The 24,743-nt window shown below is 49.4% G+C and overlaps 35 non-coding genes across 35 annotated transcripts; all 35 read right to left on the minus strand.

The window, feature by feature from the left end:
- Nucleotides 1–199: 199 nt before the first annotated feature.
- trnap-ugg (transfer RNA proline (anticodon UGG)) lies at nt 200–271 on the minus strand. The gene has a single exon. It is a non-coding gene; the product is annotated as a tRNA-Pro (tRNA).
- Nucleotides 272–1,077: 806 nt separating this feature from the next.
- Nucleotides 1,078–1,149, minus strand: trnap-cgg (transfer RNA proline (anticodon CGG)). Its single transcript has one exon. It is a non-coding gene; the product is annotated as a tRNA-Pro (tRNA).
- Nucleotides 1,150–1,582: 433 nt separating this feature from the next.
- Nucleotides 1,583–1,654, minus strand: trnap-agg (transfer RNA proline (anticodon AGG)). The gene has a single exon. It is a non-coding gene; the product is annotated as a tRNA-Pro (tRNA).
- Nucleotides 1,655–2,935: 1,281 nt separating this feature from the next.
- Nucleotides 2,936–3,007, minus strand: trnap-cgg (transfer RNA proline (anticodon CGG)). The gene has a single exon. It is a non-coding gene; the product is annotated as a tRNA-Pro (tRNA).
- A 433-nt stretch (nt 3,008–3,440) lies between these two features.
- On the minus strand, nt 3,441–3,512 carry trnap-agg (transfer RNA proline (anticodon AGG)). Its single transcript has one exon. It is a non-coding gene; the product is annotated as a tRNA-Pro (tRNA).
- A 1,281-nt stretch (nt 3,513–4,793) lies between these two features.
- On the minus strand, nt 4,794–4,865 carry trnap-cgg (transfer RNA proline (anticodon CGG)). Its single transcript has one exon. It is a non-coding gene; the product is annotated as a tRNA-Pro (tRNA).
- A 433-nt stretch (nt 4,866–5,298) lies between these two features.
- On the minus strand, nt 5,299–5,370 carry trnap-agg (transfer RNA proline (anticodon AGG)). Its single transcript has one exon. It is a non-coding gene; the product is annotated as a tRNA-Pro (tRNA).
- A 423-nt stretch (nt 5,371–5,793) lies between these two features.
- Nucleotides 5,794–5,865, minus strand: trnap-ugg (transfer RNA proline (anticodon UGG)). Its single transcript has one exon. It is a non-coding gene; the product is annotated as a tRNA-Pro (tRNA).
- An 806-nt stretch (nt 5,866–6,671) lies between these two features.
- trnap-cgg (transfer RNA proline (anticodon CGG)) lies at nt 6,672–6,743 on the minus strand. Its single transcript has one exon. It is a non-coding gene; the product is annotated as a tRNA-Pro (tRNA).
- A 433-nt stretch (nt 6,744–7,176) lies between these two features.
- trnap-agg (transfer RNA proline (anticodon AGG)) lies at nt 7,177–7,248 on the minus strand. Its single transcript has one exon. It is a non-coding gene; the product is annotated as a tRNA-Pro (tRNA).
- Nucleotides 7,249–7,667: 419 nt separating this feature from the next.
- trnap-ugg (transfer RNA proline (anticodon UGG)) lies at nt 7,668–7,739 on the minus strand. The gene has a single exon. It is a non-coding gene; the product is annotated as a tRNA-Pro (tRNA).
- An 806-nt stretch (nt 7,740–8,545) lies between these two features.
- trnap-cgg (transfer RNA proline (anticodon CGG)) lies at nt 8,546–8,617 on the minus strand. The gene has a single exon. It is a non-coding gene; the product is annotated as a tRNA-Pro (tRNA).
- Nucleotides 8,618–9,050: 433 nt separating this feature from the next.
- Nucleotides 9,051–9,122, minus strand: trnap-agg (transfer RNA proline (anticodon AGG)). Its single transcript has one exon. It is a non-coding gene; the product is annotated as a tRNA-Pro (tRNA).
- A 421-nt stretch (nt 9,123–9,543) lies between these two features.
- trnap-ugg (transfer RNA proline (anticodon UGG)) lies at nt 9,544–9,615 on the minus strand. Its single transcript has one exon. It is a non-coding gene; the product is annotated as a tRNA-Pro (tRNA).
- Nucleotides 9,616–10,421: 806 nt separating this feature from the next.
- trnap-cgg (transfer RNA proline (anticodon CGG)) lies at nt 10,422–10,493 on the minus strand. The gene has a single exon. It is a non-coding gene; the product is annotated as a tRNA-Pro (tRNA).
- An 832-nt stretch (nt 10,494–11,325) lies between these two features.
- On the minus strand, nt 11,326–11,397 carry trnap-agg (transfer RNA proline (anticodon AGG)). Its single transcript has one exon. It is a non-coding gene; the product is annotated as a tRNA-Pro (tRNA).
- A 421-nt stretch (nt 11,398–11,818) lies between these two features.
- On the minus strand, nt 11,819–11,890 carry trnap-ugg (transfer RNA proline (anticodon UGG)). The gene has a single exon. It is a non-coding gene; the product is annotated as a tRNA-Pro (tRNA).
- An 806-nt stretch (nt 11,891–12,696) lies between these two features.
- Nucleotides 12,697–12,768, minus strand: trnap-cgg (transfer RNA proline (anticodon CGG)). The gene has a single exon. It is a non-coding gene; the product is annotated as a tRNA-Pro (tRNA).
- An 801-nt stretch (nt 12,769–13,569) lies between these two features.
- Nucleotides 13,570–13,641, minus strand: trnap-cgg (transfer RNA proline (anticodon CGG)). Its single transcript has one exon. It is a non-coding gene; the product is annotated as a tRNA-Pro (tRNA).
- A 421-nt stretch (nt 13,642–14,062) lies between these two features.
- On the minus strand, nt 14,063–14,134 carry trnap-agg (transfer RNA proline (anticodon AGG)). Its single transcript has one exon. It is a non-coding gene; the product is annotated as a tRNA-Pro (tRNA).
- Nucleotides 14,135–14,555: 421 nt separating this feature from the next.
- Nucleotides 14,556–14,627, minus strand: trnap-ugg (transfer RNA proline (anticodon UGG)). The gene has a single exon. It is a non-coding gene; the product is annotated as a tRNA-Pro (tRNA).
- Nucleotides 14,628–15,459: 832 nt separating this feature from the next.
- Nucleotides 15,460–15,531, minus strand: trnap-agg (transfer RNA proline (anticodon AGG)). Its single transcript has one exon. It is a non-coding gene; the product is annotated as a tRNA-Pro (tRNA).
- Nucleotides 15,532–15,952: 421 nt separating this feature from the next.
- Nucleotides 15,953–16,024, minus strand: trnap-ugg (transfer RNA proline (anticodon UGG)). Its single transcript has one exon. It is a non-coding gene; the product is annotated as a tRNA-Pro (tRNA).
- Nucleotides 16,025–16,829: 805 nt separating this feature from the next.
- Nucleotides 16,830–16,901, minus strand: trnap-ugg (transfer RNA proline (anticodon UGG)). The gene has a single exon. It is a non-coding gene; the product is annotated as a tRNA-Pro (tRNA).
- Nucleotides 16,902–17,832: 931 nt separating this feature from the next.
- On the minus strand, nt 17,833–17,904 carry trnap-cgg (transfer RNA proline (anticodon CGG)). Its single transcript has one exon. It is a non-coding gene; the product is annotated as a tRNA-Pro (tRNA).
- Nucleotides 17,905–18,337: 433 nt separating this feature from the next.
- trnap-agg (transfer RNA proline (anticodon AGG)) lies at nt 18,338–18,409 on the minus strand. The gene has a single exon. It is a non-coding gene; the product is annotated as a tRNA-Pro (tRNA).
- A 421-nt stretch (nt 18,410–18,830) lies between these two features.
- trnap-ugg (transfer RNA proline (anticodon UGG)) lies at nt 18,831–18,902 on the minus strand. Its single transcript has one exon. It is a non-coding gene; the product is annotated as a tRNA-Pro (tRNA).
- An 806-nt stretch (nt 18,903–19,708) lies between these two features.
- trnap-cgg (transfer RNA proline (anticodon CGG)) lies at nt 19,709–19,780 on the minus strand. Its single transcript has one exon. It is a non-coding gene; the product is annotated as a tRNA-Pro (tRNA).
- A 433-nt stretch (nt 19,781–20,213) lies between these two features.
- Nucleotides 20,214–20,285, minus strand: trnap-agg (transfer RNA proline (anticodon AGG)). The gene has a single exon. It is a non-coding gene; the product is annotated as a tRNA-Pro (tRNA).
- A 421-nt stretch (nt 20,286–20,706) lies between these two features.
- Nucleotides 20,707–20,778, minus strand: trnap-ugg (transfer RNA proline (anticodon UGG)). Its single transcript has one exon. It is a non-coding gene; the product is annotated as a tRNA-Pro (tRNA).
- Nucleotides 20,779–21,584: 806 nt separating this feature from the next.
- On the minus strand, nt 21,585–21,656 carry trnap-cgg (transfer RNA proline (anticodon CGG)). The gene has a single exon. It is a non-coding gene; the product is annotated as a tRNA-Pro (tRNA).
- A 433-nt stretch (nt 21,657–22,089) lies between these two features.
- trnap-agg (transfer RNA proline (anticodon AGG)) lies at nt 22,090–22,161 on the minus strand. The gene has a single exon. It is a non-coding gene; the product is annotated as a tRNA-Pro (tRNA).
- A 421-nt stretch (nt 22,162–22,582) lies between these two features.
- On the minus strand, nt 22,583–22,654 carry trnap-ugg (transfer RNA proline (anticodon UGG)). Its single transcript has one exon. It is a non-coding gene; the product is annotated as a tRNA-Pro (tRNA).
- An 806-nt stretch (nt 22,655–23,460) lies between these two features.
- trnap-ugg (transfer RNA proline (anticodon UGG)) lies at nt 23,461–23,532 on the minus strand. The gene has a single exon. It is a non-coding gene; the product is annotated as a tRNA-Pro (tRNA).
- An 806-nt stretch (nt 23,533–24,338) lies between these two features.
- Nucleotides 24,339–24,410, minus strand: trnap-cgg (transfer RNA proline (anticodon CGG)). The gene has a single exon. It is a non-coding gene; the product is annotated as a tRNA-Pro (tRNA).
- Between the last annotated feature and the right edge of the window lie 333 nt (nt 24,411–24,743).

A 24,743-nucleotide genomic window follows, 5' to 3' on the forward strand; every position in this document is an offset into this window, starting at 1 on the left:
GCAGCACTTACAGTATGCTCCTCCTCCATTTACAGCAGTCTCCTAGCAGGGGGATGTGACCAGCATACCTCTCAACTGATACCTTCAACATGTAGGAGTAGCACTTCCACTCTCAACTCCTTCTTAGGATGTCTTAGCTTCCCAACAGTTCCAAAGCTAGGCAGAAACCCCACAGTAAGTAGCCACATTCCTGACTCCTGGGCTCGTCCGGGATTTGAACCCGGGACCTCTCGCACCCAAAGCGAGAATCATACCCCTAGACCAACGAGCCACAGAGCACTTCAGCCATGCCATTGCAGCTGGGAGAATTTGGTTCAGTGTACCTTCTCCCCAGCAACTACTGTTGGATCCATCCTGCCATTCAATTTCCATCCTGCCATTGTCTTCAATTTCCATGTCAGCTTGCAGCGGAATCTACTGGAGTCTCTTCCAGCCTTGATGTGCCCGGCATACCTCCCAAACATTTGAACTGGGAACTTCAACATGTAGGCGGAGCAGTTTGACTCTCACCTCCCTAGTATGTTGTAGCTTTCCCACTGTTCCTAAAGGTTTCAAACTTGAAAAATGAAAACAGACAACCCAAAAGAAGCACTCAAATTCCTGAATCTCAGGGCTCGTCCAGAATTTGAACCCGGGACCGCTCACACCCTAAGCAAGAATTATACCCCTACACCAATGACCCACAGACGGCCTTAACCATGTGATTGCATCTGGGTGAAATTTACACAGTGTACCTTTTTTCCAAGCAACCACTGTTGGATCCATCCATCTGTTTGTCTGCGCTTTCTAGGTCAGGTTGCGGCGGTTGCATGCTCAGCAAAAACGCGTGAATGCTGTCTTCCCCTGCCTCCTCTTGCACTTTTTAAGGGATCACGAGGCATTTCGAGAACAGAGCGGATATGCAGCACTTGCAGTATGCTCCTGGCCTTTACTGAAGTCTCCTACCAGGGGAACTGATACCTTCAACATGTAGGCGTAGCCCTTCCACTCTCAACTCCTTCTTTGGATGTCTTAGCTTCCCAAGAGTTCCAAACCTAGCCAGCTAACCCACAGTAAGTAGCCACATTCCTGACTCCTGGGCTCGTCCGGGATTTGAACCCGGGACCTCTCGCACCCGAAGCGAGAATCATACCCCTAGACCAACGAGCCACGAACAGCATTAACCGTGCCATTCCAGACGGGTGAAATCTAAACAGTGTACCTTTTTTTCAAGCAACTACTGTTGGATCCATCCATCTATCCGTCTAATTGTCTTCACTTTCCAGGTCAGGTTGCAGCGGTTGCATGTTTAGCATTTATGCCTAAATGCTGTCTTCCCCGCCTCCTCTTGCACTTCCTAGGGGATCGTGAGGCATTTTAAGAACACAACGGAAATGCAGCACTTTCAGTACGCTCCTGGTGTCTACTGAAGTCTCCTGCCAAGAGGACATGCCCAGCGTACCTCCCAACTGACTTGACTGACACCTTCAACATGTAGGTAGAGCACTTCCACTCTCAACCCCTTCTTAGGATGTATTAGCTTCCCAACACTTTTAAGAACTAGCCACATAACCCACAATAGGAAGCCACATTCCTGACCTTTGGGCTCGTCCGGGATTTGAACCCGGGACCTCTCGCACCCTAAGCGAGAATCATACCCCTAGACCAACGAGCCGCAGAAAGCAGCAACAATACGATTGCAGCGGGTCGAAATTTGCAGCGTGTGCCTTTTTTCCCAGCAACCACCGTTGGATCCATCCGTCTATTTGTCTTCACTTTCCAGGTCAGGTTGCAGTGGTTGCATGCTCAGCAAAAATGGCTAAATGCTGTCTTCCCCGCCTCCTCCACCTGCACTGTTTAGGGGGATCACGAGGCATTTCGATAAGAGAGAGGATATGCAGCACTTACAGTATGCTCCTCCTCCATTTACAGCAGTCTCCTAGCAGGGGGATGTGACCAGCATACCTCTCAACTGATACCTTCAACATGTAGGCGTAGCACTTCCACTCTCAACTCCTTCTTAGGATGTCTTAGCTTCCCAACAGTTCCAAACCTAGGCAGAAACCCCACAGCAAGTAGCCACATTCCTGGATTTGAACCCGGGACCTCTCGCACCCAAAGCGAGAATCATACCCCTAGACCAACGAGCCACAGAGCACTTCAGCCATGCCATTGCAGCTGGGAGAATTTGGTTCAGTGTACCTTCTCCCCAGCAACTACTGTTGGATCCATCCTGCCATTCAATTTCCATCCTGCCATTGTCTTCAATTTCCATGTCAGCTTGCAGCGGAATCTACTGAAGTCTCTTCCAGCCTTGATGTGCCCGGCATACCTCCCAAACATTTGAACTGGGAACTTCAACATGTAGGCGGAGCAGTTTGACTCTCACCTCCCTAGTATGTTGTAGCTTTCCCACTGTTCCTAAAGGTTTCAAACTTGAAAAATGAAAACAGACAACCCAAAAGAAGCACTCAAATTCCTGAATCTCAGGGCTCGTCCAGAATTTGAACCCGGGACCGCTCACACCCTAAGCAAGAATTATACCCCTACACCAATGACCCACAGACGGCCTTAACCATGTGATTGCATCTGGGTGAAATTTACACAGTGTACCTTTTTTCCAAGCAACCACTGTTGGATCCATCCATCTGTTTGTCTGCGCTTTCTAGGTCAGGTTGCGGCGGTTGCATGCTCAGCAAAAACGCGTGAATGCTGTCTTCCCCTGCCTCCTCTTGCACTTTTTAAGGGATCACGAGGCATTTCGAGAACAGAGCGGATATGCAGCACTTGCAGTATGCTCCTGGCCTTTACTGAAGTCTCCTACCAGGGGAACTGATACCTTCAACATGTAGGCGTAGCCCTTCCACTCTCAACTCCTTCTTTGGATGTCTTAGCTTCCCAAGAGTTCCAAACCTAGCCAGCTAACCCACAGTAAGTAGCCACATTCCTGACTCCTGGGCTCGTCCGGGATTTGAACCCGGGACCTCTCGCACCCGAAGCGAGAATCATACCCCTAGACCAACGAGCCACGAACAGCATTAACCGTGCCATTCCAGACGGGTGAAATCTAAACAGTGTACCTTTTTTTCAAGCAACTACTGTTGGATCCATCCATCTATCCGTCTAATTGTCTTCACTTTCCAGGTCAGGTTGCAGCGGTTGCATGTTTAGCATTTATGCCTAAATGCTGTCTTCCCCGCCTCCTCTTGCACTTCCTAGGGGATCGTGAGGCATTTTAAGAACACAACGGAAATGCAGCACTTTCAGTACGCTCCTGGTGTCTACTGAAGTCTCCTGCCAAGAGGACATGCCCAGCGTACCTCCCAACTGACTTGACTGACACCTTCAACATGTAGGTAGAGCACTTCCACTCTCAACCCCTTCTTAGGATGTATTAGCTTCCCAACACTTTTAAGAACTAGCCACATAACCCACAATAGGAAGCCACATTCCTGACCTTTGGGCTCGTCCGGGATTTGAACCCGGGACCTCTCGCACCCTAAGCGAGAATCATACCCCTAGACCAACGAGCCGCAGAAAGCAGCAACAATACGATTGCAGCGGGTCGAAATTTGCAGCGTGTGCCTTTTTTCCCAGCAACCACCGTTGGATCCATCCGTCTATTTGTCTTCACTTTCCAGGTCAGGTTGCAGTGGTTGCATGCTCAGCAAAAATGGCTAAATGCTGTCTTCCCCGCCTCCTCCACCTGCACTGTTTAGGGGGATCACGAGGCATTTCGATAAGAGAGAGGATATGCAGCACTTACAGTATGCTCCTCCTCCATTTACAGCAGTCTCCTAGCAGGGGGATGTGACCAGCATACCTCTCAACTGATACCTTCAACATGTAGGCGTAGCACTTCCACTCTCAACTCCTTCTTAGGATGTCTTAGCTTCCCAACAGTTCCAAACCTAGGCAGAAACCCCACAGCAAGTAGCCACATTCCTGGATTTGAACCCGGGACCTCTCGCACCCAAAGCGAGAATCATACCCCTAGACCAACGAGCCACAGAGCACTTCAGCCATGCCATTGCAGCTGGGAGAATTTGGTTCAGTGTACCTTCTCCCCAGCAACTACTGTTGGATCCATCCTGCCATTCAATTTCCATCCTGCCATTGTCTTCAATTTCCATGTCAGCTTGCAGCGGAATCTACTGAAGTCTCTTCCAGCCTTGATGTGCCCGGCATACCTCCCAAACATTTGAACTGGGAACTTCAACATGTAGGCGGAGCAGTTTGACTCTCACCTCCCTAGTATGTTGTAGCTTTCCCACTGTTCCTAAAGGTTTCAAACTTGAAAAATGAAAACAGACAACCCCAAAGAAGCACTCAAATTCCTGAATCTCAGGGCTCGTCCAGAATTTGAACCCGGGACCGCTCACACCCTAAGCAAGAATTATACCCCTACACCAATGACCCACAGACGGCCTTAACCATGTGATTGCATCTGGGTGAAATTTACACAGTGTACCTTTTTTCCAAGCAACCACTGTTGGATCCATCCATCTGTTTGTCTGCGCTTTCTAGGTCAGGTTGCGGCGGTTGCATGCTCAGCAAAAACACGTGAATGCTGTCTTCCCCTGCCTCCTCTTGCACTTTTTAAGGGATCACGAGGCATTTCGAGAACAGAGCGGATATGCAGCACTTGCAGTATGCTCCTGGCCTTTACTGAAGTCTCCTACCAGGGGAACTGATACCTTCAACATGTAGGCGTAGCCCTTCCACTCTCAACTCCTTCTTTGGATGTCTTAGCTTCCCAAGAGTTCCAAACCTAGCCAGCTAACCCACAGTAAGTAGCCACATTCCTGACTCCTGGGCTCGTCCGGGATTTGAACCCGGGACCTCTCGCACCCGAAGCGAGAATCATACCCCTAGACCAACGAGCCACGAACAGCATTAACCGTGCCATTCCAGACGGGTGAAATCTAAACAGTGTACCTTTTTTTCAAGCAACTACTGTTGGATCCATCCATCTATCCGTCTAATTGTCTTCACTTTCCAGGTCAGGTTGCAGCGGTTGCATGTTTAGCATTTATGCCTAAATGCTGTCTTCCCCGCCTCCTCTTGCACTTCCTAGGGGATCGTGAGGCATTTTAAGAACACAACGGAAATGCAGCACTTTCAGTATGCTCCTGGTGTCTACTGAAGTCTCCTGCCAAGAGGACATGCCCAGCGTACCTCCCAACTGACTTGACTGACACCTTCAACATGTAGGTAGAGCACTTCCACTCTCAACCCCTTCTTAGGATGTATTAGCTTCCCAACACTTTTAAGAACTAGCCACATAACCCACAATAGGAAGCCACATTCCTGACCTTTGGGCTCGTCCGGGATTTGAACCCGGGACCTCTCGCACCCTAAGCGAGAATCATACCCCTAGACCAACGAGCCGCAGAAAGCAGCAACAATACGATTGCAGCGGGTCGAAATTTGCAGCGTGTGCCTTTTTTCCCAGCAACCACCGTTGGATCCATCCGTCTATTTGTCTTCACTTTCCAGGTCAGGTTGCAGTGGTTGCATGCTCAGCAAAAATGGCTAAATGCTGTCTTCCCCGCCTCCTCCACCTCGTGATCCTTTAGGGGGATCACGAGGCATTTCGATAAGAGAGAGGATATGCAGCACTTACAGTATGCTCCTCCTCCATTTACAGCAGTCTCCTAGCAGGGGGATGTGACCAGCATACCTCTCAACTGATACCTTCAACATGTAGGCGTAGCACTTCCACTCTCAACTCCTTCTTAGGATGTTTTAGCTTCCCAACAGTTCCAAACCTAGGCAGAAACCCCACAGTAAGTAGCCACATTCCTGACTCCTGGGCTCGTCCGGGATTTGAACCCGGGACCTCTCGCACCCAAAGCGAGAATCATACCCCTAGACCAACGAGCCACAGAGCACTTCAGCCATGCCATTGCAGCTGGGAGAATTTGGTTCAGTGTACCTTCTCCCCAGCAACTACTGTTGGATCCATCCTGCCATTCAATTTCCATCCTGCCATTGTCTTCAATTTCCATGTCAGCTTGCAGCGGAATCTACTGAAGTCTCTTCCAGCCTTGATGTGCCCGGCATACCTCCCAAACATTTGAACTGGGAACTTCAACATGTAGGCGGAGCAGTTTGACTCTCACCTCCCTAGTATGTTGTAGCTTTCCCACTGTTCCTAAAGGTTTCAAACTTGAAAAATGAAAACAGACAACCCAAAAGAAGCACTCAAATTCCTGAATCTCAGGGCTCGTCCAGAATTTGACCCCGGGACCGCTCACACCCTAAGCAAGAATTATACCCCTACACCAATGACCCACAGACGGCCTTAACCATGTGATTACATCTGGGTGAAATTTACACAGTGTACCTTTTTTCCAAGCAACCACTGTTGGATCCATCCATCTGTTTGTCTGCGCTTTCTAGGTCAGGTTGCGGCGGTTGCATGCTCAGCAAAAACGCGTGAATGCTGTCTTCCCCTGCCTCCTCTTGCACTTTTTAAGGGATCACGAGGCATTTCGAGAACAGAGCGGATATGCAGCACTTGCAGTATGCTCCTGGCCTTTACTGAAGTCTCCTACCAGGGGAACTGATACCTTCAACATGTAGGCGTAGCCCTTCCACTCTCAACTCCTTCTTTGGATGTCTTAGCTTCCCAAGAGTTCCAAACCTAGCCAGCTAACCCACAGTAAGTAGCCACATTCCTGACTCCTGGGCTCGTCCGGGATTTGAACCCGGGACCTCTCGCACCCGAAGCGAGAATCATACCCCTAGACCAACGAGCCACGAACAGCATTAACCGTGCCATTCCAGACGGGTGAAATCTAAACAGTGTACCTTTTTTTCAAGCAACTACTGTTGGATCCATCCATCTATCCGTCTAATTGTCTTCACTTTCCAGGTCAGGTTGCAGCGGTTGCATGTTTAGCATTTATGCCTAAATGCTGTCTTCCCCGCCTCCTCTTGCACTTCCTAGGGGATCGTGAGGCATTTTAAGAACACAACGGAAATGCAGCACTTTCAGTACGCTCCTGGTGTCTACTGAAGTCTCCTGCCAAGAGGACATGCCCAGCGTACCTCCCAACTGACTTGACTGACACCTTCAACATGTAGGTAGAGCACTTCCACTCTCAACCCCTTCTTAGGATGTATTAGCTTCCCAACACTTTTAAGAACTAGCCACATAACCCACAATAGGAAGCCACATTCCTGACCTTTGGGCTCGTCCGGGATTTGAACCCGGGACCTCTCGCACCCTAAGCGAGAATCATACCCCTAGACCAACGAGCCGCAGAAAGCAGCAACAATACGATTGCAGCGGGTCGAAATTTGCAGCGTGTGCCTTTTTTCCCAGCAACCACCGTTGGATCCATCCGTCTATTTGTCTTCACTTTCCAGGTCAGGTTGCAGTGGTTGCATGCTCAGCAAAAATGGCTAAATGCTGTCTTCCCCGCCTCCTCCACCTGCACTGTTTAGGGGGATCACGAGGCATTTCGATAAGAGAGAGTATGCAGCACTTACAGTATACTCCTCCTCCATTTACAGCAGTCTCCTAGCAGGGGGATTTGACCAGCATACCTCTCAACTGATACCTTCAACATGTAGGCGTAGCACTTCCACTCTCAACTCCTTCTTTGGATGTCTTAGCTTCCCAACACTTCCAAACCTAGGCAGAAACCCCACAGTAAGTAGCCACATTCCTGACTCCTGGGCTCGTCCGGGATTTGAACCCGGGACCTCTCGCACCCAAAGCGAGAATCATACCCCTAGACCAACGAGCCACAGAGCACTTCAGCCATGCCATTGCAGCTGGGAGAATTTGGTTCAGTGTACCTTCTCCCCAGCAACTACTGTTGGATCCATCCTGCCATTCAATTTCCATCCTGCCATTGTCTTCAATTTCCATGTCAGCTTGCAGCAGAATCTACTGAAGTCTCTTCCAGCCTTGATGTGCCCGGCATACCTCCCAAACATTTGAACTGGGAACTTCAACATGTAGGCGGAGCAGTTTGACTCTCACCTCCCTCGTATGTTGTAGCTTTCCCACTGTTCCTAAAGGTTTCAAACTTGAAAAATGAAAACAGACAACCCAAAAGAAGCACTCAAATTCCTGAATCTCAGGGCTCGTCCAGAATTTGAACCCGGGACCGCTCACACCCTAAGCAAGAATTATACCCCTACACCAATGACCCACAGACGGCCTTAACCATGTGATTGCATCTGGGTGAAATTTACACAGTGTACCTTTTTTCCAAGCAACCACTGTTGGATCCATCCATCTGTTTGTCTGCGCTTTCTAGGTCAGGTTGCGGCGGTTGCATGCTCAGCAAAAACGCGTGAATGCTGTCTTCCCCTGCCTCCTCTTGCACTTTTTAAGGGATCACGAGGCATTTCGAGAACAGAGCGGATATGCAGCACTTGCAGTATGCTCCCGGCCTTTACTGAAGTCTCCTACCAGGGGAACTGATACCTTCAACATGTAGGCGTAGCACTTCCACTCTCAACTCCTTCTTTGGATGTCTTAGCTTCCCAAGAGTTCCAAACCTAGCCAGCTAACCCACAGTAAGTAGCCACATTCCTGACTCCTGGGCTCGTCCGGGATTTGAACCCGGGACCTCTCGCACCCGAAGCGAGAATCATACCCCTAGACCAACGAGCCACGAACAGCATTAACCGTGCCATTCCAGACGGGTGAAATCTAAACAGTGTACCTTTTTTTCAAGCAACTACTGTTGGATCCATCCATCTATCCGTCTAATTGTCTTCACTTTCCAGGTCAGGTTGCAGCGGTTGCATGTTTAGCATTTATGCCTAAATGCTGTCTTCCCCGCCTCCTCTTGCACTTCCTAGGGGATCGTGAGGCATTTTAAGAACACAACGGAAATGCAGCACTTTCAGTATGCTCCTGGTGTCTACTGAAGTCTCCTGCCAAGAGGACATGCCCAGCGCACCTCCCAACTGACTTGACTGACACCTTCAACATGTAGGTAGAGCACTTCCACTCTCAACCCCTTCTTAGGATGTATTAGCTTCCCAACACTTTTAAGAACTAGCCACATAACCCACAATAGGAAGCCACATTCCTGACCTTTGGGCTCGTCCGGGATTTGAACCCGGGACCTCTCGCACCCTAAGCGAGAATCATACCCCTAGACCAACGAGCCGCAGAAAGCAGCAACAATACGATTGCAGCGGGTCGAAATTTGCAGCGTGTGCCTTTTTTCCCAGCAACCACCGTTGGATCCATCCGTCTATTTGTCTTCACTTTCCAGGTCAGGTTGCAGTGGTTGCATGCTCAGCAAAAATGGCTAAATGCTGTCTTCCCCGCCTCCTCCACCTGCACTGTTTAGGGGGATCACGAGGCATTTCGATAAGAGAGAGGATATGCAGCACTTACAGTATACTCCTCCTCCATTTACAGCAGTCTCCTAGCAGGGGGATTTGACCAGCATACCTCTCAACTGATACCTTCAACATGTAGGCGTAGCACTTCCACTCTCAACTCCTTCTTAGGATGTCTTAGCTTCCCAACACTTCCAAACCTAGGCAGAAACCCCACAGTAAGTAGCCACATTCCTGACTCCTGGGCTCGTCCGGGATTTGAACCCGGGACCTCTCGCACCCAAAGCGAGAATCATACCCCTAGACCAACGAGCCACAGAGCACTTCAGCCATGCCATTGCAGCTGGGAGAATTTGGTTCAGTGTACCTTCTCCCCAGCAACTACTGTTGGATCCATCCTGCCATTCAATTTCCATCCTGCCATTGTCTTCAATTTCCATGTCAGCTTGCAGCAGAATCTACTGAAGTCTCTTCCAGCCTTGATGTGCCCGGCATACCTCCCAAACATTTGAACTGGGAACTTCAACATGTAGGCGGAGCAGTTTGACTCTCACCTCCCTCGTATGTTGTAGCTTTCCCACTGTTCCTAAAGGTTTCAAACTTGAAAAATGAAAACAGACAACCCAAAAGAAGCACTCAAATTCCTGAATCTCAGGGCTCGTCCAGAATTTGAACCCGGGACCGCTCACACCCTAAGCAAGAATTATACCCCTACACCAATGACCCACAGACGGCCTTAACCATGTGATTGCATCTGGGTGAAATTTACACAGTGTACCTTTTTTCCAAGCAACCACTGTTGGATCCATCCATCTGTTTGTCTGCGCTTTCTAGGTCAGGTTGCGGCGGTTGCATGCTCAGCAAAAACGCGTGAATGCTGTCTTCCCCTGCCTCCTCTTGCACTTTTTAAGGGATCACGAGGCATTTCGAGAACAGAGCGGATATGCAGCACTTGCAGTATGCTCCCGGCCTTTACTGAAGTCTCCTACCAGGGGAACTGATACCTTCAACATGTAGGCGTAGCACTTCCACTCTCAACTCCTTCTTTGGATGTCTTAGCTTCCCAAGAGTTCCAAACCTAGCCAGCTAACCCACAGTAAGTAGCCACATTCCTGACTCCTGGGCTCGTCCGGGATTTGAACCCGGGACCTCTCGCACCCGAAGCGAGAATCATACCCCTAGACCAACGAGCCACAGAGCACTTCAGCCATGCCATTGCAGCTCGGAGAATTTGGTTCAGTGTACCTTCTCCCCAGCAACTACTGTTGGATCCATCCTGCCATTCAATTTCCATCCTGCCATTGTCTTCAATTTCCATGTCAGCTTGCAGCGGAATCTACTGAAGTCTCTTCCAGCCTTGATGTGCCCGGCATACCTCCCAAACATTTGAACTGGGAACTTCAACATGTAGGCGGAGCAGTTTGACTCTCACCTCCCTAGTATGTTGTAGCTTTCCCACTGTTCCTAAAGGTTTCAAACTTGAAAAATGAAAACAGACAACCCAAAAGAAGCACTCAAATTCCTGAATCTCAGGGCTCGTCCAGAATTTGAACCCGGGACCGCTCACACCCTAAGCAAGAATTATACCCCTAGACCAACGAGCCACGAACAGCATTAACCTTGCCATTCCAGACGGGTGAAATCTAAACAGTGTACCTTTTTTTCAAGCAACTACTGTTGGATCCATCTAATTGTCTTCACTTTCCAGGTCAGGTTGCAGCGGTTGCATGTTTAGCATTTATGCCTAAATGCTGTCTTCCCCGCCTCCTCTTGCACTTCCTAGGGGATCGTGAGGCATTTTAAGAACACAACGGAAATGCAGCACTTTCAGTATGCTCCTGGTGTCTACTGAAGTCTCCTGCCAAGAGGACATGCCCAGCGCACCTCCCAACTGACTTGACTGACACCTTCAACATGTAGGTAGAGCACTTCCACTCTCAACCCCTTCTTAGGATGTATTAGCTTCCCAACACTTTTAAGAACTAGCCACATAACCCACAATAGGAAGCCACATTCCTGACCTTTGGGCTCGTCCGGGATTTGAACCCGGGACCTCTCGCACCCTAAGCGAGAATCATACCCCTAGACCAACGAGCCGCAGAAAGCAGCAACAATACGATTGCAGCGGGTCGAAATTTGCAGCGTGTGCCTTTTTTCCCAGCAACCACCGTTGGATCCATCCGTCTATTTGTCTTCACTTTCCAGGTCAGGTTGCAGTGGTTGCATGCTCAGCAAAAATGGCTAAATGCTGTCTTCCCCGCCTCCTCCACCTGCACTGTTTAGGGGGATCACGAGGCATTTCGATAAGAGAGAGGATATGCAGCACTTACAGTATACTCCTCCTCCATTTACAGCAGTCTCCTAGCAGGGGGATTTGACCAGCATACCTCTCAACTGATACCTTCAACATGTAGGCGTAGCACTTCCACTCTCAACTCCTTCTTAGGATGTCTTAGCTTCCCAACACTTCCAAACCTAGGCAGAAACCCCACAGTAAGTAGCCACATTCCTGACTCCTGGGCTCGTCCGGGATTTGAACCCGGGACCTCTCGCACCCAAAGCGAGAATCATACCCCTAGACCAACGAGCCGCAGAGCACTTCAGCCATGCCATTGCAGCTGGGAGAATTTGGTTCAGTGTACCTTCTCCCCAGCAACTACTGTTGGATCCATCCTGCCATTCAATTTCCATCCTGCCATTGTCTTCAATTTCCATGTCAGCTTGCAGCAGAATCTACTGAAGTCTCTTCCAGCCTTGATGTGCCCGGCATACCTCCCAAACATTTGAACTGGGAACTTCAACATGTAGGCGGAGCAGTTTGACTCTCACCTCCCTCGTATGTTGTAGCTTTCCCACTGTTCCTAAAGGTTTCAAACTTGAAAAATGAAAACAGACAACCCAAAAGAAGCACTCAAATTCCTGAATCTCAGGGCTCGTCCAGAATTTGAACCCGGGACCGCTCACACCCTAAGCAAGAATTATACCCCTACACCAATGACCCACAGACGGCCTTAACCATGTGATTGCATCTGGGTGAAATTTACACAGTGTACCTTTTTTCCAAGCAACCACTGTTGGATCCATCCATCTGTTTGTCTGCGCTTTCTAGGTCAGGTTGCGGCGGTTGCATGCTCAGCAAAAACGCGTGAATGCTGTCTTCCCCTGCCTCCTCTTGCACTTTTTAAGGGATCACGAGGCATTTCGAGAACAGAGCGGATATGCAGCACTTGCAGTATGCTCCCGGCCTTTACTGAAGTCTCCTACCAGGGGAACTGATACCTTCAACATGTAGGCGTAGCCCTTCCACTCTCAACTCCTTCTTTGGATGTCTTAGCTTCCCAAGAGTTCCAAACCTAGCCAGCTAACCCACAGTAAGTAGCCACATTCCTGACTCCTGGGCTCGTCCGGGATTTGAACCCGGGACCTCTCGCACCCGAAGCGAGAATCATACCCCTAGACCAACGAGCCACAGAGCACTTCAGCCATGCCATTGCAGCTCGGAGAATTTGGTTCAGTGTACCTTCTCCCCAGCAACTACTGTTGGATCCATCCTGCCATTCAATTTCCATCCTGCCATTGTCTTCAATTTCCATGTCAGCTTGCAGCGGAATCTACTGAAGTCTCTTCCAGCCTTGATGTGCCCGGCATACCTCCCAAACATTTGAACTGGGAACTTCAACATGTAGGCGGAGCAGTTTGACTCTCACCTCCCTCGTATGTTGTAGCTTTCCCACTGTTCCTAAAGGTTTCAAACTTGAAAAATGAAAACAGACAACCCAAAAGAAGCACTCAAATTCCTGAATCTCAGGGCTCGTCCAGAATTTGAACCCGGGACCGCTCACACCCTAAGCAAGAATTATACCCCTACACCAATGACCCACAGACGGCCTTAACCATGTGATTGCATCTGGGTGAAATTTACACAGTGTACCTTTTTTCCAAGCAACCACTGTTGGATCCATCCATCTGTTTGTCTGCGCTTTCTAGGTCAGGTTGCGGCGGTTGCATGCTCAGCAAAAACGCGTGAATGCTGTCTTCCCCTGCCTCCTCTTGCACTTTTTAAGGGATCACGAGGCATTTCGAGAACAGAGCGGATATGCAGCACTTGCAGTATGCTCCCGGCCTTTACTGAAGTCTCCTACCAGGGGAACTGATACCTTCAACATGTAGGCCCTTCCACTCTCAACTCCTTCTTTGGATGTCTTAGCTTCCCAAGAGTTCCAAACCTAGCCAGCTAACCCACAGTAAGTAGCCACATTCCTGACTCCTGGGCTCGTCCGGGATTTGAACCCGGGGCCTCTCACACCCGAAGCGAGAATCATACCCCTAGACCAACGAGCCACGAACAGCATTAACCGTGCCATTCCAGACGGGTGAAATCTAAACAGTGTACCTTTTTTTCAAGCAACTACTGTTGGATCCATCTAATTGTCTTCACTTTCCAGGTCAGGTTGCAGCGGTTGCATGTTTAGCATTTATGCCTAAATGCTGTCTTCCCCGCCTCCTCTTGCACTTCCTAGGGGATCGTGAGGCATTTTAAGAACACAACGGAAATGCAGCACTTTCAGTATGCTCCTGGTGTCTACTGAAGTCTCCTGCCAAGAGGACATGCCCAGCGCACCTCCCAACTGACTTGACTGACACCTTCAACATGTAGGTAGAGCACTTCCACTCTCAACCCCTTCTTAGGATGTATTAGCTTCCCAACACTTTTAAGAACTAGCCACATAACCCACAATAGGAAGCCACATTCCTGACCTTTGGGCTCGTCCGGGATTTGAACCCGGGACCTCTCGCACCCTAAGCGAGAATCATACCCCTAGACCAACGAGCCGCAGAAAGCAGCAACAATACGATTGCAGCGGGTCGAAATTTGCAGCGTGTGCCTTTTTTCCCAGCAACCACCGTTGGATCCATCCGTCTATTTGTCTTCACTTTCCAGGTCAGGTTGCAGTGGTTGCATGCTCAGCAAAAATGGCTAAATGCTGTCTTCCCCGCCTCCTCCACCTGCACTGTTTAGGGGGATCACGAGGCATTTCGATAAGAGAGAGGATATGCAGCACTTACAGTATGCTCCTCCTCCATTTACAGCAGTCTCCTAGCAGGGGGATATGACCAGCATACCTCTCAACTGATACCTTCAACATGTAGGCGTAGCACTTCCACTCTCAACTCCTTCTTAGGATGTCTTAGCTTCCCAACAGTTCCAAACCTAGGCAGAAACCCCACAGTAAGTAACCACATTCCTGACTCCTGGGCTCGTCCGGGATTTGAACCCGGGACCTCTCGCACCCAAAGCGAGAATCATACCCCTAGACCAACGAGCCACAGAGCACTTCAGCCATGCCATTGCAGCTGGGAGAATTTGGTTCAGTGTACCTTCTCCCCAGCAACTACTGTTGGATCCATCCTGCCATTCAATTTCCATCCTGCCATTGTCTTCAATTTCCATGTCAGCTTGCAGCGGAATCTACTGAAGTCTCTTCCAGCCTTGATGTGCCCGGCATACCTCCCAAACATTTGAACTGGGAACTTCAACATGTAGGCGGAGCAGTTTGACTCTCACCTCCCTAGTATGTTGTAGCTTTCCCACTGTTCCTAAAGGTTTCAAACTTGAAAAATGAAAACAGACAACCCAAAAGAAGCACTCAAATTCCTGAATCTCAGGGCTCGTCCAGAATTTGAACCCGGGACCGCTCACACCCTAAGCAAGAATTATACCCCTAGACCAACGAGCCACGAACAGCATTAACCGTGCCATTCCAGACGGGTGAAATCTAAACAGTGTACCTTTTTTTCAAGCAACTACTGTTGGATCCATCTAATTGTCTTCACTTTCCAGGTCAGGTTGCAGCGGTTGCATGTTTAGCATTTATGCCTAAATGCTGTCTTCCCCGCCTCCTCTTGCACTTCCTAGGGGATCGTGAGGCATTTTAAGAACACAACGGAAATGCAGCACTTTCAGTATGCTCCTGGTGTCTACTGAAGTCTCCTGCCAAGAGGACATGCCCAGCGCACCTCCCAACTGACTTGACTGACACCTTCAACATGTAGGTAGAGCACTTCCACTCTCAACCCCTTCTTAGGATGTATTAGCTTCCCAACACTTTTAAGAACTAGCCACATAACCCACAATAGGAAGCCACATTCCTGACCTTTGGGCTCGTCCGGGATTTGAACCCGGGACCTCTCGCACCCTAAGCGAGAATCATACCCCTAGACCAACGAGCCGCAGAAAGCAGCAACAATACGATTGCAGCGGGTCGAAATTTGCAGCGTGTGCCTTTTTTCCCAGCAACCACCGTTGGATCCATCCGTCTATTTGTCTTCACTTTCCAGGTCAGGTTGCAGTGGTTGCATGCTCAGCAAAAATGGCTAAATGCTGTCTTCCCCGCCTCCTCCACCTGCACTGTTTAGGGGGATCACGAGGCATTTCGATAAGAGAGAGGATATGCAGCACTTACAGTATGCTCCTCCTCCATTTACAGCAGTCTCCTAGCAGGGGGATATGACCAGCATACCTCTCAACTGATACCTTCAACATGTAGGCGTAGCACTTCCACTCTCAACTCCTTCTTAGGATGTCTTAGCTTCCCAACAGTTCCAAACCTAGGCAGAAACCCCACAGTAAGTAACCACATTCCTGACTCCTGGGCTCGTCCAGGATTTGAACCCGGGACCTCTCGCACCCAAAGCGAGAATCATACCCCTAGACCAACGAGCCGCAGAGCACTTCAGCCATGCCATTGCAGCTGGGAGAATTTGGTTCAGTGTACCTTCTCCCCAGCAACTACTGTTGGATCCATCCTGCCATTCAATTTCCATCCTGCCATTGTCTTCAATTTCCATGTCAGCTTGCAGCGGAATCTACTGAAGTCTCTTCCAGCCTTGATGTGCCCGGCATACCTCCCAAACATTTGAACTGGGAACTTCAACATGTAGGCGGAGCAGTTTGACTCTCACCTCCCTAGTATGTTGTAGCTTTCCCACTGTTCCTAAAGGTTTCAAACTTGAAAAATGAAAACAGACAACCCAAAAGAAGCACTCAAATTCCTGAATCTCAGGGCTCGTCCAGAATTTGAACCCGGGACCGCTCACACCCTAAGCAAGAATTATACCCCTACACCAATGACCCACAGACGGCCTTAACCATGTGATTGCATCTGGGTGAAATTTACACAGTGTACCTTTTTTCCAAGCAACCACTGTTGGATCCATCCATCTGTTTGTCTGCGCTTTCTAGGTCAGGTTGCGGCGGTTGCATGCTCAGCAAAAACACGTGAATGCTGTCTTCCCCTGCCTCCTCTTGCACTTTTTAAGGGATCACGAGGCATTTCGAGAACAGAGCGGATATGCAGCACTTGCAGTATGCTCCCGGCCTTTACTGAAGTCTCCTACCAGGGGAACTGATACCTTCAACATGTAGGCGTAGCCCTTCCACTCTCAACTTCTTCTTTGGATGTCTTAGCTTCCCAAGAGTTCCAAACCTAGCCAGCTAACCCACAGTAAGTAGCACATTCCTAACTCCTGGGCTCGTCCGGGATTTGAACCCGGGACCTCTCGCACCCAAAGCGAGAATCATACCCCTAGACCAACGAGCCACGAACAGCATTAACCGTGCCATTCCAGACGGGTGAAATCTAAACAGTGTACCTTTTTTTCAAGCAACTACTGTTGGATCCATCCATCTATCCGTCTTCACTTTCCAGGTCAGGTTGCAGTGGTTGCATGTTTAGCATTTATGCCTAAATGCTGTCTTCCCCGCCTCCTCTTGCACTTCCTAGGGGATCGTGAGGCATTTTAAGAACACAACGGAAATGCAGCACTTTCAGTATGCTCCTGGTGTCTACTGAAGTCTCCTGCCAAGAGGACATGCCCAGCGCACCTCCCAACTGACTTGACTGACACCTTCAACATGTAGGTAGAGCACTTCCACTCTCAACCCCTTCTTAGGATGTATTAGCTTTCCAACAACAGCATTAACCGTGCCATTCCAGACGGGTGAAATCTAAACAGTGTACCTTTTTTTCAAGCAACTACTGTTGGATCCATCCATCTATCCGTCTAATTGTCTTCACTTTCCAGGTCAGGTTGCAGGGAAGCTAATACAAGAATTATACCCCTACACCAATGACCCACAGACGGCCTTAACCATGTGATTGCATCTGGGTGAAATTTACACAGTGTACCTTTTTTCCAAGCAACCACTGTTGGATCCATCCATCTGTTTGTCTGCGCTTTCTAGGTCAGGTTGCGGCGGTTGCATGCTCAGCAAAAACGCGTGAATGCTGTCTTCCCCTGCCTCCTCTTGCACTTTTTAAGGGATCACGAGGCATTTCGAGAACAGAGCGGATATGCAGCACTTGCAGTATGCTCCCGGCCTTTACTGAAGTCTCCTACCAGGGGAACTGATACCTTCAACATGTAGGCGTAGCCCTTCCACTCTCAACTCCTTCTTTGGATGTCTTAGCTTCCCAAGAGTTCCAAACCTAGCCAGCTAACCCACAGTAAGTAGCCACATTCCTGACTCCTGGGCTCGTCCGGGATTTGAACCCGGGACCTCTCGCACCCGAAGCGAGAATCATACCCCTAGACCAACGAGCCACGAACAGCATTAACCGTGCCATTCCAGACGGGTGAAATCTAAACAGTGTACCTTTTTTTCAAGCAACTACTGTTGGATCCATCCATCTATCCGTCTAATTGTCTTCACTTTCCAGGTCAGGTTGCAGCGGTTGCATGTTTAGCATTTATGCCTAAATGCTGTCTTCCCCGCCTCCTCTTGCACTTCCTAGGGGATCGTGAGGCATTTTAAGAACACAACGGAAATGCAGCACTTTCAGTATGCTCCTGGTGTCTACTGAAGTCTCCTGCCAAGAGGACATGCCCAGCGCACCTCCCAACTGACTTGACTGACACCTTCAACATGTAGGTAGAGCACTTCCACTCTCAACCCCTTCTTAGGATGTATTAGCTTCCCAACACTTTTAAGAACTAGCCACATAACCCACAATAGGAAGCCACATTCCTGACCTTTGGGCTCGTCCGGGATTTGAACACCGGACCTCTCGCACCCTAAGCGAGAATCATACCCCTAGACCAACGAGCCGCAGAAAGCAGCAACAATACGATTGCAGCGGGTCGAAATTTGCAGCGTGTGCCTTTTTTCCCAGCAACCACCGTTGGATCCATCCGTCTATTTGTCTTCACTTTCCAGGTCAGGTTGCAGTGGTTGCATGCTCAGCAAAAATGGCTAAATGCTGTCTTCCCCGCCTCCTCCACCTGCACTGTTTAGGGGGATCACGAGGCATTTCGATAAGAGAGAGGATATGCAGCACTTACAGTATGCTCCTCCTCCATTTACAGCAGTCTCCTAGCAGGGGGATTTGACCAGCATACCTCTCAACTGATACCTTCAACATGTAGGCGTAGCATTTCCACTCTCAACTCCTTCTTAGGATGTCTTAGCTTCCCAACAGTTCCAAACCTAGGCAGAAACCCCACAGAAAGTAACCACATTCCTGACTCCTGGGCTCGTCCGGGATTTGAACCCGGGACCTCTCGCACCCAAAGCGAGAATCATACCCCTAGACCAACGAGCCACAGAGCACTTCAGCCATGCCATTGCAGCTGGGAGAATTTGGTTCAGTGTACCTTCTCCCCAGCAACTACTGTTGGATCCATCCTGCCATTCAATTTCCATCCTGCCATTGTCTTCAATTTCCATGTCAGCTTGCAGCGGAATCTACTGAAGTCTCTTCCAGCCTTGATGTGCCCGGCATACCTCCCAAACATTTGAACTGGGAACTTCAACATGTAGGCGGAGCAGTTTGACTCTCACCTCCCTCGTATGTTGTAGCTTTCCCACTGTTCCTAAAGGTTTCAAACTTGAAAAATGAAAACAGACAACCCAAAAGAAGCACTCAAATTCCTGAATCTCAGGGCTCGTCCAGAATTTGAACCCGGGACCGCTCACACCCTAAGCAAGAATTATACCCCTACACCAATGACCCACAGACGGCCTTAACCATGTGATTGCATCTGGGTGAAATTTACACAGTGTACCTTTTTTCCAAGCAACCACTGTTGGATCCATCCATCTGTTTGTCTGCGCTTTCTAGGTCAGGTTGCGGCGGTTGCATGCTCAGCAAAAACGCGTGAATGCTGTCTTCCCCTGCCTCCTCTTGCACTTTTTAAGGGATCACGAGGCATTTCGAGAACAGAGCGGATATGCAGCACTTGCAGTATGCTCCCGGCCTTTACTGAAGTCTCCTACCAGGGGAACTGATACCTTCAACATGTAGGCGTAGCCCTTCCACTCTCAACTCCTTCTTTGGATGTCTTAGCTTCCCAAGAGTTCCAAACCTAGCCAGCTAACCCACAGTAAGTAGCCACATTCCTGACTCCTGGGCTCGTCCGGGATTTGAACCCGGGACCTCTCGCACCCGAAGCGAGAATCATACCCCTAGACCAACGAGCCACGAACAGCATTAACCGTGCCATTCCAGATGGGTGAAATCTAAACAGTGTACCTTTTTTTCAAGCAACTACTGTTGGATCCATCCATCTATCCGTCTAATTGTCTTCACTTTCCAGGTCAGGTTGCAGCGGTTGCATGTTTAGCATTTATGCCTAAATGCTGTCTTCCCCGCCTCCTCTTGCACTTCCTAGGGGATCGTGAGGCATTTTAAGAACACAACGGAAATGCAGCACTTTCAGTATGCTCCTGGTGTCTACTGAAGTCTCCTGCCAAGAGGACATGCCCAGCGCACCTCCCAACTGACTTGACTGACACCTTCAACATGTAGGTAGAGCACTTCCACTCTCAACCCCTTCTTAGGATGTATTAGCTTCCCAACACTTTTAAGAACTAGCCACATAACCCACAATAGGAAGCCACATTCCTGACCTTTGGGCTCGTCCGGGATTTGAACCCCGGACCTCTCGCACCCTAAGCGAGAATCATACCCCTAGACCAACGAGCCGCAGAAAGCAGCAACAATACGATTGCAGCGGGTCGAAATTTGCAGCGTGTGCCTTTTTTCCCAGCAACCACCGTTGGATCCATCCGTCTATTTGTCTTCACTTTCCAGGTCAGGTTGCAGTGGTTGCATGCTCAGCAAAAATGGCTAAATGCTGTCTTCCCCGCCTCCTCCACCTGCACTGTTTAGGGGGATCACGAGGCATTTCGATAAGAGAGAGGATATGCAGCACTTACAGTATGCTCCTCCTCCATTTACAGCAGTCTCCTAGCAGGGGGATTTGACCAGCATACCTCTCAACTGATACCTTCAACATGTAGGCGTAGCACTTCCACTCTCAACTCCTTCTTAGGATGTCTTAGCTTCCCAACAGTTCCAAACCTAGGCAGAAACCCCACAGTAAGTAACCACATTCCTGACTCCTGGGCTCGTCCGGGATTTGAACCCGGGACCTCTCGCACCCAAAGCGAGAATCATACCCCTAGACCAACGAGCCACAGAGCACTTCAGCCATGCCATTGCAGCTGGGAGAATTTGGTTCAGTGTACCTTCTCCCCAGCAACTACTGTTGGATCCATCCTGCCATTCAATTTCCATCCTGCCATTGTCTTCAATTTCCATGTCAGCTTGCAGCGGAATCTACTGAAGTCTCTTCCAGCCTTGATGTGCCCGGCATACCTCCCAAACATTTGAACTGGGAACTTCAACATGTAGGCGGAGCAGTTTGACTCTCACCTCCCTCGTATGTTGTAGCTTTCCCACTGTTCCTAAAGGTTTCAAACTTGAAAAATGAAAACAGACAACCCAAAAGAAGCACTCAAATTCCTGAATCTCAGGGCTCGTCCAGAATTTGAACCCGGGACCGCTCACACCCTAAGCAAGAATTATACCCCTACACCAATGACCCACAGACGGCCTTAACCATGTGATTGCATCTGGGTGAAATTTACACAGTGTACCTTTTTTCCAAGCAACCACTGTTGGATCCATCCATCTGTTTGTCTGCGCTTTCTAGGTCAGGTTGCGGCGGTTGCATGCTCAGCAAAAACGCGTGAATGCTGTCTTCCCCTGCCTCCTCTTGCACTTTTTAAGGGATCACGAGGCATTTCGAGAACAGAGCGGATATGCAGCACTTGCAGTATGCTCCCGGCCTTTACTGAAGTCTCCTACCAGGGGAACTGATACCTTCAACATGTAGGCGTAGCCCTTCCACTCTCAACTCCTTCTTTGGATGTCTTAGCTTCCCAAGAGTTCCAAACCTAGCCAGCTAACCCACAGTAAGTAGCCACATTCCTGACTCCTGGGCTCGTCCGGGATTTGAACCCGGGACCTCTCGCACCCGAAGCGAGAATCATACCCCTAGACCAACGAGCCACGAACAGCATTAACCGTGCCATTCCAGACGGGTGAAATCTAAACAGTGTACCTTTTTTTCAAGCAACTACTGTTGGATCCATCCATCTATCCGTCTAATTGTCTTCACTTTCCAGGTCAGGTTGCAGCGGTTGCATGTTTAGCATTTATGCCTAAATGCTGTCTTCCCCGCCTCCTCTTGCACTTCCTAGGGGATCGTGAGGCATTTTAAGAACACAACGGAAATGCAGCACTTTCAGTATGCTCCTGGTGTCTACTGAAGTCTCCTGCCAAGAGGACATGCCCAGCGCACCTCCCAACTGACTTGACTGACACCTTCAACATGTAGGTAGAGCACTTCCACTCTCAACCCCTTCTTAGGATGTATTAGCTTCCCAACACTTTTAAGAACTAGCCACATAACCCACAATAGGAAGCCACATTCCTGACCTTTGGGCTCGTCCGGGATTTGAACCCGGGACCTCTCGCACCCTAAGCGAGAATCATACCCCTAGACCAACGAGCCGCAGAAAGCAGCAACAATACGATTGCAGCGGGTCGAAATTTGCAGCGTGTGCCTTTTTTCCCAGCAACCACCGTTGGATCCATCCGTCTATTTGTCTTCACTTTCCAGGTCAGGTTGCAGTGGTTGCATGCTCAGCAAAAATGGCTAAATGCTGTCTTCCCCGCCTCCTCCACCTGCACTGTTTAGGGGGATCACGAGGCATTTCGATAAGAGAGAGGATATGCAGCACTTACAGTATGCTCCTCCTCCATTTACAGCAGTCTCCTAGCAGGGGGATGTGACCAGCATACCTCTCAACTGATACCTTCAACATGTAGGCGTAGCACTTCCACTCTCAACTCCTTCTTAGGATGTCTTAGCTTCCCAACAGTTCCAAACCTAGGCAGAAACCCCACAGTAAGTAGCCACATTCCTGACTCCTGGGCTCGTCCGGGATTTGAACCCGGGACCTCTCGCACCCAAAGCGAGAATCATACCCCTAGACCAACGAGCCACAGAGCACTTCAGCCATGCCATTGCAGCTGGGAGAATTTGGTTCAGTGTACCTTCTCCCCAGCAACTACTGTTGGATCCATCCTGCCATTCAATTTCCATCCTGCCATTGTCTTCAATTTCCATGTCAGCTTGCAGCGGAATCTACTGAAGTCTCTTCCAGCCTTGATGTGCCCGGCATACCTCCCAAACATTTGAACTGGGAACTTCAACATGTAGGCGGAGCAGTTTGACTCTCACCTCCCTAGTATGTTGTAGCTTTCCCACTGTTCCTAAAGGTTTCAAACTTGAAAAATGAAAACAGACAACCCAAAAGAAGCACTCAAATTCCTGAATCTCAGGGCTCGTCCAGAATTTGAACCCGGGACCGCTCACACCCTAAGCAAGAATTATACCCCTACACCAATGACCCACAGACGGCCTTAACCATGTGATTGCATCTGGGTGAAATTTACACAGTGTACCTTTTTTCCAAGCAACCACTGTTGGATCCATCCATCTGTTTGTCTGCGCTTTCTAGGTCAGGTTGCGGCGGTTGCATGCTCAGCAAAAACGCGTGAATGCTGTCTTCCCCTGCCTCCTCTTGCACTTTTTAAGGGATCACGAGGCATTTCGAGAACAGAGCGGATATGCAGCACTTGCAGTATGCTCCCGGCCTTTACTGAAGTCTCCTACCAGGGGAACTGATACCTTCAACATGTAGGCGTAGCCCTTCCACTCTCAACTCCTTCTTTGGATGTCTTAGCTTCCCAAGAGTTCCAAACCTAGCCAGCTAACCCACAGTAAGTAGCCACATTCCTGACTCCTGGGCTCGTCCGGGATTTGAACCCGGGACCTCTCGCACCCAAAGCGAGAATCATACCCCTAGACCAACGAGCCACAGAGCACTTCAGCCATGCCATTGCAGCTGGGAGAATTTGGTTCAGTGTACCTTCTCCCCAGCAACTACTGTTGGATCCATCCTGCCATTCAATTTCCATCCTGCCATTGTCTTCAATTTCCATGTCAGCTTGCAGCGGAATCTACTGAAGTCTCTTCCAGCCTTGATGTGCCCGGCATACCTCCCAAACATTTGAACTGGGAACTTCAACATGTAGGCGGAGCAGTTTGACTCTCACCTCCCTCGTATGTTGTAGCTTTCCCACTGTTCCTAAAGGTTTCAAACTTGAAAAATGAAAACAGACAACCCAAAAGAAGCACTCAAATTCCTGAATCTCAGGGCTCGTCCAGAATTTGAACCCGGGACCGCTCACACCCTAAGCAAGAATTATACCCCTACACCAATGACCCACAGACGGCCTTAACCATGTGATTGCATCTGGGTGAAATTTACACAGTGTACCTTTTTTCCAAGCAACCACTGTTGGATCCATCCATCTGTTTGTCTGCGCTTTCTAGGTCAGGTTGCGGCGGTTGCATGCTCAGCAAAAACACGTGAATGCTGTCTTCCCCTGCCTCCTCTTGCACTTTTTAAGGGATCACGAGGCATTTCGAGAACAGAGCGGATATGCAGCACTTGCAGTATGCTCCCGGCCTTTACTGAAGTCTCCTACCAGGGGAACTGATACCTTCAACATGTAGGCGTAGCCCTTCCACTCTCAACTCCTTCTTTGGATGTCTTAGCTTCCCAAGAGTTCCAAACCTAGCCAGCTAACCCACAGTAAGTAGCCACATTCCTGACTCCTGGGCTCGTCCGGGATTTGAACCCGGGACCTCTCGCACCCGAAGCGAGAATCATACCCCTAGACCAACGAGCCACGAACAGCATTAACCGTGCCATTCCAGACGGGTGAAATCTAAACAGTGTACCTTTTTTTCAAGCAACTACTGTTGGATCCATCCATCTATCCGTCTAATTGTCTTCACTTTCCAGGTCAGGTTGCAGCGGTTGCATGTTTAGCATTTATGCCTAAATGCTGTCTTCCCCGCCTCCTCTTGCACTTCCTAGGGGATCGTGAGGCATTTTAAGAACACAACGGAAATGCAGCACTTTCAGTATGCTCCTGGTGTCTACTGAAGTCTCCTGCCAAGAGGACATGCCCAGCGCACCTCCCAACTGACTTGACTGACACCTTCAACATGTAGGTAGA

This window comes from Thunnus thynnus, chromosome 19 (genome assembly GCF_963924715.1).
Source record: "Thunnus thynnus chromosome 19, fThuThy2.1, whole genome shotgun sequence".
NCBI classification, from domain to species: domain Eukaryota; kingdom Metazoa; phylum Chordata; class Actinopteri; order Scombriformes; family Scombridae; genus Thunnus; species Thunnus thynnus.